General features: G+C 42.6%; 1 long non-coding RNA gene across 1 annotated transcript; it reads left to right on the top strand.

The window, feature by feature from the left end:
• The first annotated feature begins 5,690 nt into the window (after positions 1–5,690).
• Positions 5,691–10,345, top strand: LOC130186723 (uncharacterized). The gene is made up of 3 exons (XR_008830338.1): positions 5,691–5,804; positions 6,049–6,238; positions 7,713–10,345. It is a non-coding gene; the product is annotated as an uncharacterized LOC130186723 (long non-coding RNA).
• Positions 10,346–11,913: the final 1,568 nt, after the last annotated feature.

Genomic DNA, 11,913 nt, shown 5'->3' with positions numbered 1-11,913 from the left:
CAAAATCCTTCTTACATGTTAATTTATCACGAATGATTATGCATTAATTGTCACAAGAGCCGTTTTTCTGCATCATGAATTCCAGTCTCTGATCGTCTGTACACCAGAATATTTTTAGGATTTTTTCATGGGAATTGAACTCTCTTCAATCATTATATTTTGCACATTAAAAGAGAAAATGGGATTCTAATTATATATGTCCTTTAATTTTGACAGGATATTTTCAAACTGTTTTTCTTCTGTAAAAGATTACTTTAATAAAATTTAATTTCAACACAAATCATTCCTTGAACATTGGAGATCATAGGATATACATTATGTATAAATTAAATATATATATAATATACACATATATAATCTATATATACATTATATATAATAAGAAGTAATCATTTAGAACATACTGTGAGGTTGGTCTGACAATTATGTGACCGAAACTGGTTTTACAGAAAATGTTTAAACAATAGTGAAATAGACTTTTAACAATAGTAACTGCAATAACACACAATATAATATAATATAATATAATATAATATAATATAATATAATATAATATAATATAATATAATATAATATAATATAATATAATATAATATAATATAATATAATATCACTTGACCACCTTTTTCGCGGCCACCAGAGGGCGACACGTAATTTCTCCCCCGGCAGTAACTGTTCTTGTTCCGGCGGGAGAGGAAGTTGTCATGGCAACACAAAGCGAATATACAGGTCTTGTCTTGTCCTCTTCAACATGTGTTTGTCTCTGTGAACAGAGCGGGAAACATTAGAGAGAAATGACTGTAAAATGATGGAACGAGTTTCCGCTGTTAAACTGGCTTCAGGCTGTGATCTGTCTGTGGTGCGTTCACGTGCCCTCTGAAAAACTGATGCTATGACACATGGACATGCGGTTAGGTGCGTTCACAGACAATGCGGTACTTTTTTTATGCCCAGTTTATTTTTGAAAAGGAGGACGTGTACAAAAGAAAAGTTAAATTTGGTTGGTTTAAATTTTCTATTTTTAATTGTTTAAGGAAAATTAATTGATAAAATGAGGAATGAGCCACAACCTCAGTGGTGATCCTTTAATAACAGATCCTTTACTGAAGGGAAAGAACCAATACAGCACCAACAGTATGAAAGTACTCCATGACTACTCCACCTCCTCGACGTTTGAGCTCAGATTTCGAATATTATTTCGTGGTTTGCAAGTGTTTTATGTGAAGAATCTAAATCTGTAAAGTAGCTACAGCCTCCAAATAAATGCAGAGCAATAAAAAAGTGCAATATTGGGAGTTCAAGTACCTCAAAATTATAGTCTAGTAAAGTACTTGCGTAAATGTACTTAGTTACTTTCCACCACTGCACAATTTAAAACATGATGGAATCAAAATATCTGTAATATCTGGAGTATCAGGGAAATATCCGAGTGTCCAGCTGAGGTGTTTGACCCGTAGCATCGAGAAACAGGCTCAAATATCAGAGTATGTTTCCTTTTTATCATCATCTCAGATAAAAGTGATGAGCTGGGGAAGTCCCAGTGTTAAACATAGTGCTGTACTTCCTCACTGTGTTCACCGGAGGGCAGCAAACACTCATGATTATTATGAGTACGATCAACACCACAGACACACCAGCATCTGTGTTACTGATGCTCAAACTTGAGCTCACATGTGAATTAAGTCTCTTTAGTGTAAATTTCAAACACAAAACTATAAAACTACACAAAATATAAGCAGCAAGCGGAAACAACACAATTTTATACAGTACAGGCTGTAAGTTTTACAGGTTTACATCAGTATAGGAAGAACTATAGTCCTGTTAACTCAAAGTGTTGAGGGGTTCAGAAGTAAGTGGACAGATACACATGAAGTCAAGCCACGTCATCATGTTTAATATTTTAACCCATTGACATCAACAGACGCTGCAGCCACCTTCAGCTCTTGCTTGTTGTGGGATCTCTGTGGTGTACCAGACATTTGTTGTCATGGTAACGGCGATAAACACGTGGTTAAGGATGTGGAACAATAACAGATAGATACAATGAGGACTATTGGTTTCCCATTGGAAATGAACGATAGTCTCTGTGTCACAGTCCTGTGGGTCTGAACAAGCTGCAGAGACGACCCGTCTGCTGGTTTGCTTCTGGACAGTCTGGCCTCAGACCAGCGTCCTGGAGCTCTCTGCTGTGTTCTGTGAACTTCAGCTGCTGCTGCTGCTGTTTGGAAACCAAACTCACACAGTGGAAAAAGAAAAAAGTGAGGCCACAAATACTTTCTGCATCTCCTGCTGTGGCTTCAGCCATTACTCTGCTCGCTGTCTCCTCATTATCCTGCAGACCAGCAGCCTCTTAGCAGACTGAGCATCAGTGTATAAGATAATAAATTAATAAGTTACTCTATCTGCTGCAGTAAAACTACTCCAGCAAATATAATTAACTCCAAAAACTTAGTACATATAATGGAGTAAATGTCACTAGAGGCGGCCAATCACTTACTGTGAAAAACTCAGAAGGAAGTGTTGTCTAAGTTCTCTAAACAGCTGATGTGGTTCTTACTTAATGTCAACAAACATGAAAAGAGTTTGAGACATGTATGAAGTCACTGAAGTCCACCGATCACAGGTTTCAGAATCAGGATCAATCAGAATCAAAATACTTTATTGATCCCCAGGGGAAAATTAGATTATATTACAGTGGCTCCTTCAAGAATGTAAATGTAAAAGGCAAAGAATAGAGAATAAGACTTAAGATTATAAAGATAAAAAGATAAAATATAAACATAAAATGTAAAAATATGTCCTTATACTGTGACATATAAATAAAAAATTGAAATATGTAAAGAAATATAATGTGCCACTTCTAGGTTTGTGCAGAGAAACTCCAGTTTAGATAGATAGATAGATAGATAGATAGATAGATAGATAGATAGATAGATAGATAGATAGATAGATAGATAGATAGATAGATCATAGCTCATTGTTGATAATAATAATAATAAAAACAGTTAATAATAAACATTATTTAGCTCATCTGATCCACTGCAGCGTGTAAAGAGCTTTATCTGCCCTTCTCTCCGCGGCGGCAGAGAAGCAGTGAAGTGGTCGACTCCCGACCTTTGCTGATGTCTTCCTGCCGTGCTGCAGATTCTCGCCGCTCAGCTGTGTTTACCATCTCATCAGCAAAGAGTCTCCTCTCTGCACATCGGTTAATGTGGGAGGTAAAGATAAATCTATGTACACAAACCCATAACTGTAGACCTATTTCCCATCATTATAAATGCTTGAATTGATTCTCATGGGGATTTTATAACGTCCGTGTTATGAAACATTATGGAACATGGTCGTCCGGTCATTCCTTCATTGATCGACGGAGGTGCAGAGACACGTCTGACTGCTGTGTCCAATCAATCACACCTTCTCTTCATTAAGATTCAAACAGCTGATTATCTCTGCCAATACTCCCAACAACCTTTAGACTCTCAGTAAATTAATGACTTCATCAACTTTTTTTATCAGAAAATAACCAGAATTTTAAAAAGGAGAAGAGTTTGAACTGATTTGTGATCAGATTTTATACTTATTACTAAACTATATATGTGCACATGCATAGACCCACCTTCAATCTGAGTAGCCGTGGTGACACGTGCCTTCCTGAAGGGGGCAGTGTTGACCCAGGTACGTGAACAATGCAAACACCAACACACACACATTTACACACACATTATCACACACACAGTAAACCTGATGCTAGCGTTTATGTTTCTGTCACATTTTTCCCTCAAACACTGAACACACCGTTTTTGCTTTGTGTGCAGGTGTGTGCAGGTGTGTGCAGGTGTGTGCAGGTGTGTGTATGTGTGTGTTCATGCCCACACAGCTTCTCCCGCTCTCTGCAGGACGCCGTTTTCCACAGGGAGAAGATAGAGAACAGGAGGGGGCCCAGGCATGAAAGCCAGACGTTTTCTACATGTGAATAAGACACAGTGAGACTGTGGTGAGACGACACACAGGCAGAGAAAATGAAAGGGTGAGTGGATGATGGATGAAATAAAGACAAGATGAAAGAGGAGGGAAAACGAGCTTTTAGAGCCGAGTGCAGAATAAGAAGGAGGAAGGTTATTATTAAAACCAAACAGTGACGGTGACGGAGAGAAGATGGAGAGTAAATAGAAAAGGGAAATGGAAACGAATGAGCTTAAGAAAAGAAGAAGCGACACATAAGACAAAATCATAAATGGGTGGAGAGGAGGTGCGATGTGAGAGCCGGGGCCACAGGTGGCCCCTCTTGACTCTATCAGGTGGAGAAGATTGTAGTCCACAGGGAGACGACGATCGATCGACTGCTTCAGACATGTCCCCCAACGCTAATGTCCTCGTCTGTCCTCCACTCATCCATCAACTCCAGGATTTACTCCTCCTCTGACTCTCAGCTGCTTTCAGGAGTTTTCACTGTGTCCAGCGTCTCACGCACACACACACACACACACACACACACACACACACACACACACACACACACACACACACACACACACACACACACACACACACACACACACACTGTTACACTGCTACAATGCTACAAAACTAAACCGCCACAATGCTAAAATGCTACACTGCTACATTGCTAAAGCGCTAGCAGCAAAGGTGGGTCCAGGTGGGTCCAGGTGGGTCCAGGTGGGTCCAGGTGGTCACACAGGTCAACAGGACACAAAACAACTACAAAGAGACAAACAGCAGCAGCAAAGAGACACAAAATGACTAGAAAAGTAACAAAAAATGACACAAAGAGACTGAAAACAAATTCAAACTGAAACAAAATTGATGGTTGAAAACATTTTGTAATTCTGTGACGGGGATTTTGTTGTGAATATTTCTGTTGGAATGAATGACAATAACATGATGGGACATGAACACTGCTTTTTTTAAACCTTTTGTTTGTTGTGGGAAAAACATCATATTCTGTTGTTGTTGTCTTAATATTTGACATCTTGTTTTTCCTATCTGTGCACTGCACATTGGTTTTGTTGTCTCTCCACCGTCCTGTGATGCTTGTCACTTTACATTTGACTGTACATCCTGTTCCGCGAGCATGTGACGAATTACAAATCCCCCAATCCTTTTCAGGCTTTTTTACCTGACTGTACATCCTCCACACAGCCAGCACTAACAGCTGTGTGTGTGTGTGTGTGTGTGTGTGTGTGTGTGTGTGTTCACATTGTTACAGGACCACACACACGCTCATACAAAGTCTGGCAGTTTGAGAACATGTATGATAAGATGCATCCAGGGAGCTCTGCAGAGATGAAGGGAACAGTTTATCTGGCAGGAGAATACACTGCAGTCGTGTGTGTGTGTGTGTGTGTGTGTGTGTGTGTGTGTGTGTGTGTGTGTGTGTGTGTGTGTGTGTTAAATACAGGAAAATCTACCTGCTGCAGAGGATGTACTGCTCATCACTTAATTCATTATTCTCTCGTAGGAGCTGCAGAGTTCTGAGTGTGTGTTTGCAGTGACGGTGTGTGTGTGTGTGTGTGTGTGTGTGTGTGTGTGTGTGTGTGTGTATTGTGTCTCTGAGCTCTGTATGTAAATCACCATATGTTCATGAGAACTGTGTGTACCTACAGGCCAGCGGCTCCACTCAGCTCACACACTACATTAGTTAGTATTAGTTGTGGCGGGTCAGACTGGACACAAAGCGCTGAGGCTCCCTGAGGCTCTGATGACGTGTTCTCTCTCCTCTGTTTGTAGCCAGTGTTCTGTTGCATTGGAGGCGAACACACCGTGGGAATACAAGCTGTATCCAGGTGAGGGTGTGCAGGTGTGTGTGTAAACATTATCTTCTAGGAAAAGTCAGTAAAATAAAAATTGGCGAGTTCTGTTGTAAACGCTGTCATCTGAACCCTGGTGTAACCAAGCAACCGGACCCAGACCAGCTGACCAGAGGGTCTTGGACACGACCAGCACAATGATTGGTGTGTTATTAATTGAGATAGACTGTGTTTGCTCATTATTGTAACTTAGATGTCTTGTAACTTTCTTCTGCATCAGGTTCCAGATGCTGCAGACGTCCGCCCAGCTGTTAGGACCGCCTCTCTGCTCAGCACTCATCTCACTCTCCACAGGCTGATGGAGGACCGTTTTTTCCCGCTCTGTGAGATTCACTGTCAGACAAAATAAGAAAACAGTGGATTTACAGGGAAGAAGCTGCCGGGCACAATCACACCCTGAGGATGTTCAGGTAACACGCGAACGGGAAGAAAGAATATTGAAAAAATCCCCCCTTTTTTCTTTTCTTCCGGCCCCAGGGGGTTTTGTTGTTGATGTTCATCGTACTTCCTCTTCAGGTCCTGTTTTTTCAAACTTACTCCGCCTCCGATACGTGAAACAAGATTAGCCGCCTAGCTACACTGAGGGAGCTAATCCAAGCAAACAACAGCGCAAACAACGACGACACGATGAAAAGAAACACTACAGTCGTCCGTACAGGTAAAACACCTGGTGTAACGAGCGTCTTGGGTTCGACTAACTGTGTCTTTCATTTCTAAATAATAAACCTGGAGACAGAGAACGATGACGTGCAGCCACACTCCTCTTATTTCTGCACTGAGACTGAAAACAGATTCCACCAACAACAACCACTTCAGTTCAGCAGATGAATGTTTCAGGGAAGTCTTTCAGATCTGGATGCTGGTCCTAGACGTGGCACAAATCCTCCTTGGTATCACTCTATTGATGAAACACCTTAGCCAAGATGGCCGCCATTTCTGGCAAGGAAATGTTATGTTTTTTGTTTTTTTGCAATAAATTCATTTATTTAGTTAACAAAGCAAAAATATTACTCACAAAAAAGTTTGCTAACTAGCCTAGCACTCGCGAGTTAGCCTAGCAAGCTAATGTTAAGACAAGTAAACGAGTAGAATGTCGACTCTCACAGGACTTTAGGTTCAACATTCATAATAAATGGTTTGTAAACACATTGTTTTCATGCAGATGCAGATGATAGAAATTGCTCAATTAAAGTTCTGAGGAAATGTAAGAGTTGTGACTTTAACATCCTCATGGTCAAAAATATAGTATTACATTGCAAAATCATTCAAATGTGCCCCAAAACATGGTAATGGCGGCCATCTTGGCATTTAAATTGGCTAACGGGACAAAAATACCAATGTTGGTGCTTGAATCCACATTTGAAAGATTATTACAGTTATCTGCTGCAGTATGGCGACTCCCAGGGGACACAATTCCTCAAATAACAAAACACAGAGCAAACACAGGAGAGTCTGTTACTATATGCGTCTTGTTTCATTGATTGGCATCATTTTGAATTGTCAGTGAATGCACCACGACATCTGACAAACGTATGAGCCGACCACCGGCCTGCCAACCAGGACATGAACTGTAGTGGAGACCCTTTACACACTCTGATAACCTGAGCTCGACATTAAAGCAGCAGCTACCGTGAAATGGGTTTATCCCCGTGAGAGCTCAAGGTCCCATAATGAGAAACCAGTCTGTAAACTGGGATCCTACAGTGTTTGTCCGTCATGAGCTGGCACACCAGTCCAGCAGGATCCATCCCAAAAACCCACATGGCAGGCAGAGACAGAGAGAGCCGTCCCCTGGTCCAGAGAGGCCTTCAGGAACCAGAACACAGAGGACAAATAATAATCTCAAATATTTAAATAATGCTGTGTTTTTATTGTCACCAACAGAGAGTCCTGGATCCTGGAGCGGGATGCCACGATTCCCTCTTGGCTGTGACAGCACGAAGGATCCTGGCATGATGGAGATTGGCCACAACTGACCACATTATTTCCACCAGTGTTTTCTCAGCCAGAGAGGAATTATCATCTACCAGGGGACATTAGTGTTCACGGCCGGGCCCCTGCAGCCAAGGGCCCCATGTGTAGAAGACTTTAAAGGGCTCATGATAAATATTGATGAATCGGAGCACACTTCCATCTGTGGTCAGAACGAGACGAAATGAGCCAGTGTGCTCCTTAAAAAACTGCTTGTTGGACGGTCAGATAACATCTGAACCTCCCTCACACACACACACACACACACACACACACACACACACACACACACACACACGCCCTCCTCACGCTGCGATTGGTCAGATGACCAGGGTTTCAACTTCAACACAAACTATTTCTGCCACTTTTCATGTCATCAACTGAGATCGACACCATGAAGGTCTTCCTGGAGAATCTGCTCCGCTCACTTGTTCCCGGGGTAAATCACCATGGTAACTGATGCTGAGCTCCTGACCTGCTCCGGAGCAGGATCAGTGGAGTCATCATTCCTACAGGATCCTGACGGGGACAAAACAGTTTACAATCATGTGACAAACAATAAGGAGCAGTAGATATTTTTATAAATCAGTCGAATCGTTTCGCTTCGCTGCTCCAGACCAGGGTAACTAACGACATAATAACTAATATAACTAGAACCACCTCCTCGTGGTCGTATCCCTCCGCCACTCAGACTAGTTCCAGGTCACTTCCTGTTAATCCAGAGGCCGAGAGAATATGAACCATTTGTGTGAAACTTTGGCTAAGAAGTGTATTCTGAGGTCACACTGATCTTGACCTTTGACCTTTGACCACCAAAGTCTAATCAGTTCATCCTTGAGTCCAGGTGAACATTTTTACCAAATGTGAAGAAGTTCCATTGAGACGTTACTGAGATATCGAGTCCAGGAGAACGAGATGAACAAATGGACGACCTGAAACAATATTTTTGATGACGGTTATTATAGTAACCATAGTGACGATTGAGGTACGCCTCTCTCGGTACAGTTTATAACTGTAACCATGACAACCAAGGTCCAGTTCGCCTGCCGCCGAGGAGGAGACGCTGCTACGGGTCGTATCAGAGGGTTGATGGTTGTTCAGACAGGTAGAGCCGGACAGGTAAACCCAGGGTTATCACCTGGATCAGATCACCTTCCTGCCGCAGGTTATCAGGACGGACGATGTCAGGTTCAGATGAGCCAGATAACGGAAAGTTATCCTGGATAAGTTGAACAGGTTTCAACTCTGGGACCATGAACGTCTGCACTAAATGTCGTCCAGTAGCTGCTGAGATATTTCAGTCTGGACCACAGTGGTGGACTGACACTGACCATCCCTGTGTATACACAGGTGTAACTACCTGCAACCAATCACGTTAGAGTCTTTGATGTGCAGTAATCCCCAGTCTCAGGCGCCTCCAGGGTTTAAGGAGTCGACATAAATGTGGCTGTGAGACTCAGAGAGCGTGAGCTGTTTGTGGATGAGGTGACTGCTCTGTTGTCATGAACCTGCTGCGACCCCTGCAGACAGGTCACACATGCACAGTAATGCTTACAGTAGCGGGCTGCGTGCAGGCCTGTGTGGGGAGAACAGCCTCCCTCTGATGGGTGATGTAAGGTATTGTTGTGGAGCTGTCAGAGCTTATCAAAATGTGACAGTGCTGGAGAAATAGCTGAAAACGTTTCGGGGCTATGAACACCGCCAGGAGCTCTAAGTAATTTGTTTTGGCGAAGCGGAGCCGCGATGGCCATTTGCCGTTCGCTACCATTCTGCACACAGCCCCCAGCCCATCAGACTGTTGTGACAACTTTCCTCCGCGACGTTGCTTCCAGCAGAGCGCTCAGACTAAAAAAGCTCTGGCTGTGTGCAGCGGGCTGAGCCAGGAGAGGAAGACTGTGGTCAAAGACGTCATCAGGAGCACGGAGGCAGAGCAGCACTAAAACTCTCTATTTTCAGCTGGACTGGACAAATGGGGCAAAAATTGTCAGTGGGTCCAGATCTCATCCCTGGGTCCTGTAGATTAAACATATATATATGAACAAATACGTCCTGAGAGAAATGGAGGAAAGATTTTTAAGTATCTGCAAAAAAGCCACAAACTATTTCCTTTGTTCATTTGCACTTACACTCTTGGTTAAAGCTGCTCCAGTGTAAAGGTCTGTGTCCATGTGTAGTGTGATTATAGATCAGCTCTAGCTTCTATATTAATACTGTGAAAGTATCAAAGCCTCAGTCCACAGAGAAATGCACACAGCCTGTATTCAGAAACTGAGCCTTAAAACCAGCCGTCAGGACTTCTGGAACTTTGTGATGTCACAACAAAGCAGTCACCAAGCCCCGCCCACCTGGACCCACCATCCAAACCTTGCAGGATTTGGTTTCTCTGAGTGTTTTTACCTGAAATCTGCTTTATTTTTATTGGATCACTCAGAAAACAGTCAGCCAATCAGAAGAGAGGCTCAGAGCCTCCTCTCCTCTGATTGGCTCACCGACCTGTTGTTACTAGAGCTGCAGAGAGAAGCCTGAGAGAGGAGATGTAAAACTACACTGAGATGGTTTTTATATCTTCTTCTGGATCAACACTTCAAATAGAAACACAGAAGAAGAAGAAAATATGGATCTCTGAGGTTCAGGAGAGATGGTGTTATTAATGATTTAATAATTCATTTTTAACTGAAACCACTAACTAACAGCTACCAGCTGTTTCTGGTGGAAAAACCTAATCACACAATTTTCCCTTGTTGCATTTGGTCTCGATCCTGATCCGAAACCTTAAATACTGAGTATCTGCTGATCCCCAGTCTGTTTTTAATGCTGATTAAATATGTATCTGATACATTGAAATAACAGCTGTTGATACTGAAACTGACACACATTATTTTCATCAGCTACTTGATCCAAATGCTGAAAACTACTCAGTTAATAATCTTAAATCTAACCGGAGAGTGTGATTCCTGATAGTGATGTGAGATCATCTGGAGAGAAGATGTCTCACTCTGTTGGAGTTGGAACTCTCACTTCTTCTTCCACCTCATAAACAACCCGGGGTCGAGTACAGATACACAGACCTACAACAGACGAGCTCCATCTTGTTCTTCCATCAAGTCTCCGACAGACATTAATTGGCGACGGCTGAAGCGAGCCGCTGCCTCAGACATCTGTCGTACTAAGTGGTGAACGTGACGGTAACCACGAGGAGCTCCTGAAAGCTTCTGCGCTGCTCTTTGTTAATAAGACAGGAGAGATAAAAGCTCTGTCACCGGTGGAGTTCAGTGAATTTGTGTCTTTCACCAACCTCAGTGTCAGAGGCGTCGATCACAGCTGCTGCCGCCGCGTCGTTCTTCATGTTCCAAGTCTCGCTGTCGTGCAGTGAAATGCTGCGACACAAACAAAACACCGTCAAGAAACGCAGTAAACAAAAGAGAAGCTTTTGATTTTATCTTTATCACCTCCTCCAAAGAGCTAATGTTTTCACCTGCGTCTATTTGTGTGTTTGTCAAAACTACTGAACTGATTTGCACCGAACTTGGTGGCGGGATGCGTCATGAGTCGATCTTTTACTGTGAGCTTGTGTTTCTGTATCTGAAGTCTGGTGTGTGTTGTTGGTCTTGGAGCTCGGCGGAGGAATGTTGTCTCACAGCAATAACGCTCACACCTGAAGGTTAAACACTGTGGTCATCACCTGCTGCGGCTCAGGAGGCAGAGCGGCTGTTGGTTCGATCCCCGGCTCCTCCGGTCCACCTGTTTACCTGTCCTGTTCCATCAGTGTGTGTGTGTGTGTGTGTGTGTGTGTGTGTGTGTGTGTGTAAATGTGAATGTGGTCTGTTGTGGTTGATAAGACCTGAAGAGATCTGTATAAGAGAAGTTAATTTACCATAAAGAAACAAAAATAAATAACATGAATGTGAATATATGACGTAAACATCATCTTTTCATAAATGTCTTCAGTCTACAGTCAATGAATCAAGGCATCAAAAAATAAAAGACATACAATATTTTCAAATGTCTGAAGACAACAGGACAGACATCAGAAGTGATGAAGAGCCCACAAAAAGTCAGAAAGCACCGAGTGAATTAGTTCTGGTTCGGTTTGTTCCCTCACACTCACTGACAG

The sequence above is a fragment of the Seriola aureovittata genome, chromosome 18, assembly GCF_021018895.1.
Source record: "Seriola aureovittata isolate HTS-2021-v1 ecotype China chromosome 18, ASM2101889v1, whole genome shotgun sequence".
Classification (NCBI taxonomy): Eukaryota; Metazoa; Chordata; class Actinopteri; order Carangiformes; family Carangidae; genus Seriola; species Seriola aureovittata.
Note: the sequence above shows the minus strand (reverse complement) of the source record. Positions and strands in the feature narration are given on the sequence as shown.